This window comes from Mauremys mutica, unplaced genomic scaffold (assembly GCF_020497125.1).
Source record: "Mauremys mutica isolate MM-2020 ecotype Southern unplaced genomic scaffold, ASM2049712v1 Super-Scaffold_100036, whole genome shotgun sequence".
In the NCBI taxonomy this organism is placed as follows: Eukaryota; Metazoa; Chordata; order Testudines; family Geoemydidae; genus Mauremys; species Mauremys mutica.
The window spans coordinates 7,367,810-7,372,016 of NW_025423256.1; the positions used below are offsets into that span (position 1 = coordinate 7,367,810).

General features: G+C 50.3%; 1 non-coding gene across 1 annotated transcript; it reads left to right on the plus strand.

Annotated features, from left to right (window-relative positions):
- Nucleotides 1-579: 579 nt before the first annotated feature.
- Nucleotides 580-651, plus strand: TRNAA-UGC. Its single transcript has one exon. It is a non-coding gene; the product is annotated as a tRNA-Ala (tRNA).
- The last annotated feature ends 3,556 nt before the right edge of the window (nt 652-4,207 follow it).

The following is a 4,207-nucleotide window of genomic DNA, read 5'->3' on the forward strand; positions in this document are numbered from 1 at the left end:
GGGAATCTGCCTGGGAAAGGGACTGTGTGAATTGTCAAGGTGGGGAACAAATAACAATCTACAACAAGATCCACCTCATTAAGCACTGACACAGGCTAATCCTGCTGGCAATAGAAAGGAAACTGGGAGCCATTCTTTGCTGTTCAGCCATGGAAACAGTGACCCAATTGCACCGCAGTGAATGTGCTGGGGAAAGCTGGACTTCACAGGCAGGTGGAAATAGCAGATCTTAGAAATACCTGGAGCTTCCCACACCACTGCTGCCACCAGGGTGAGGTGTTGAGCTGCTCACAGCATCCCCCACCATGACCTTGCAGCAGGGGATTGCCGCACCCCCAACCCAATACAGGGGAGAGGGCTGAGTGTATCTCTGCACCCTGAGACCAGGGCACCCACTCTCTCTGCCCCACACATAGAATCTGGCCCTGCTGAAAAGTGACCCCTATGAACAAGTCACCTCCAGGAGAGCAGGATTGGTCCTCAGAGAGGGGAACGGGCTTCTCGTGAAGCTTATAGGTCACTGGATGCTCTGGAAACAGGAGGGCTCTGAGTGTAACCCATAGCAAACACAACCTGCTAGGGGATGTAGCTCAGTGGCTGAGCACATGCTTTGCATGTACGAGGCCCTGGGTTCAATCCCCAGCATCTCCATGATCATTTTTTTCATCCTGCTGCTTTGCTCATGCCCAGAGGGGATGTGGTCCACCAGTCTCCCTGCACCAGTTTCAGTCCTGCTCAGTGAGGGGCAAGTGACAATTGCATGGAAGGTCTGGGGGTGGGTTCTGCTCCTAAGTCACCTCGGTACATTTAAGATTCCTACCCACTGTCTGCTTGGGACAATGGTAGATGAGAAGGGCGAATCCTCCAGCACTGGAGGGAAAAGTCCCATCTGCACAGACTGAGAGGCAAGGAAACAGAGGGGCAGTCAGTGCTCAGGGAGGAGAGAGGTCAGTGATTTACTCCCAGCAGGGGACACTGTCTTTTTGAGTATCAGATATCAGAGGGGTAGCCGTGTTAGTCTGGTTCTGTAGAAGCAGCAAAGAATCCTGTGGCACCTTATAGACTAACAGACGTTTTGCAGCATGAGCTTTCGTGGGTGAATACCCACTTCTTCGGATGCAAGCATCAGAGGGGAAGCCGTGTTAGTCTGGATCTGTAAAAGGCGACAGAGTCCTGTGGCACCTTCTAGACTAACAGACGTATTGGAGCATGAGCTTTCGTGGGTGAATCCCCACTTCGTCAGATGAATGGAGTGGGAATTCTGTGCCTGGCTAGCCAACTACAAAAGCAGTTTCTCCTCCCTTGGTGATCACATCTCAACTGCTAGAAGAGGGTCTCATCCTCCCTGATTGAACTAACCTCGTTATCTCTAGACTGGTTCTTGCCTGCATACTTATACCTGCCCCTGCAAATTTCCACTACATTCACCTGACGAAGTGGGATTCACCCACGGAAGCTTGTGCTCCAATACGTCTGTTAGTCTGTAAGGTGCCACTGGACTCTGTCTTTTTGAGGCGAGTGCTGCTGGCTTGGGATGGTGCTGACGATGGATAGAAAAAAGGCTGGAGTCAATGGCAGATGGGACCACAGAAGGGGAAGGGGAATGGCAGCCCCACAGAAGGTCCTGGGTGCTCAGATGCCCCCAGTTATTGCACCCTGGCCTGTCCTAGAGAGAGAAAAGACACCGAGGGACCCAGCCCCCCTACAGTGATCCCATGGACAAGAACCTGGTTAGGAGTGGGGTGAAGGTTCCCTCTGGGCAAAGGGGAGCTGAAATCCCTCCGTGTCCTGGAATTTAAGCAACAAAAGCTTCAAACCCTGCACGGGTGTGGGCTGAGGTGCATCAGCAGAAGGTTGGGCAGGACAGGGGCAGGAGGTTTGTATAATTTTTGGTGGTGCCCAGAATGGGACCAAGTCCTGCCCCACACACCTGTGTAAGGCTCTGGGAAGGAGTTTGGGTGTGGGAGGGAGAGGGGTTGGGCGCTGGGAGAGTTTGGGTGCAGGGTCTGGGCTCAGTCAGAGGGTTGGGGTGCAGGAGTGGGTGTGGGGGGCAGGCTCTTGGAGGGAGTTTGGGTGCAGCTGTGGGGTCTGGGCTGGGGCAGGGGGTTCTGGGTGCAGGAGAGGGTGAGGGGTGCAGTATTTACCTCTGGCATCTCCCAAAAGCAACGTGCACCCACCTCTGGCAGCAGCCCATAAGCGGGAGGGCCTCGGGCGTCTCTGTGCACCGCTGCCCGCAGACTCCACCCCTGCAGCTCCCATTGCCACAGCTGGCAGTTGGGGCAGGGGCAGCATGTGGAGACCCCACCACCACCACAGTTGTTCTTCTCACAGCTGGCTGATGGGGGGCAGCAGGGGAAATTCCCAAATCTGGGGGAATCTCTCTGTGCCCCACTGTTAGTTCTCCATCCTTTCTCCCCCTAACCACGCACACCACTCCCCATTATCAGTGTTTTAAAGTAAACCCTCCCTCCCTCCCTTTATGGGATACAGACTCTGTGACAGAGACTGACTGGGGCTCCTCTCTGCATGGCCCCAGTGGGGAAGGAAAGAGACTGGGGGAGGGGGAGAAGATGGGCAGAAGGAGTCAAATGGGGCAAAGCCAGAATAGAGGAGATTTTCTTCCTGTTAAAATGTACTGGAGTCTCATCGCTGAAAAGCCGCATCTTGAAATAAGTTTGAACCAGCAGCCTTTCAATTACCAGGCAAAGGTGTGAACCACAGAGACTGATAACTGCCTGCTTCCCAAATGTGTTTAAAAAACATCTTCAGGGGTGCAACGGGTTAGTGCAGAGGGGCCACCTGTTGGGGTTATGAGTTCAAGCTTTCTCTCAAGCCCTTGTTTCTCTTACCTGTGTAGTTTGTTTTGCCTAATTCATATACAAAGTGCTATACTAGAAAAAGGAGAGTAAGTTCTAAAATGTAGAGGTGGGTGCATACTTTAGAAACATCCCCCCTGTGCTGCCATTAGTTCCAGCAGATTGTTCACTGGAAGGGCAAATTGATTTCTTTGCTGCTGAGAAAGAGGCCAGGACAGCTCTGTGGGCACCAGATCTCTCTGCTTCTTCCAGTTCCTTCCCTGCTCCAGTCACTGCTGTAGGAGGATCCTATATGCACTGAGCCTAAACATTTTCCTGGGCCTTCTTAGCATAGTTGGCAGCATGTCAGTCTCATACTCAGTAGGTCCTGAGCTCACACCTCAGAAAAGACAATGGTTTTCTGCTCCCTGCTTCAGATTTTCTAAAGGAAATCAGACAAAAGAAGCTATAGGAGAGTGGCTCCTAGACACTCTAACACACACAGATTTTTCTAAGGCATTAACTTTTCCTTCTCTGTGGAGTTTGTATTCTCCATAGAGCAAAATAAAACAAAAACATGCAAGTCTAAGACTAATACAGTATGAAACTCAATACAGATAAAATCTCACCCTCAGAGATCTTCCAATAAGCTTCTTTTGCAGACTAGACTTATTTCTTGTCTGGGCCCAATCTTTTCACCTGGTATAGTCCTTGTTCCAGCTCAGGTGGTAGCTAGGGGATTTCTCATGACTGCAGCCACCTTTCTTTCTGTTCCACCCCCTTAAACAGCTTTGGTACAAGGCAGGAATCTTTTGTCTCTCTCCTGGGGAAAAGCCCCAGGTTTAAGATGGATTCCTGTACCAGGTGACATGGTCACATGCCCTGTGAGACCCCAAGCCTTCATTATTCCTGGCCTGACTCACAGATGGTGCAGGACAGAGTCATCTCCAGTCAATTGTCCTGGTTAATGGGAGCCATCAAGAGTCCAAACCACTAATAATGGCCCACACTTTGCATCATTACAACAGGACCTCAGAGTTATAGTTCATATTTCTAGCTTCAGATACAGGAAAGATCGGTTCATACAAATAGGCTGAACACACACAGTAGATAATAAGCTTTGTAATGATACTGCACAAGAGACCTTTTGCATGAAGCATGTTCCAGTTACATTATATTCACACTCATTAGCATATTTTCATAAAATCATCAATATCAGAGCAGGGGAAGGGTTTTACTGTGGCACCTGGGAGCAGTTGAGTTTCATGTGCAGGCTCTGCTATGAGTTCCTCCAGGTTTCCCATAAGCACACAGGGCCCTTAGCGGGTACTCTCGATACAGGAATGGCCCAGATACAATGAAGTGATGGGAATTGCATTTTCCTTTTTAATTTTTGAATTTCCAATGACATT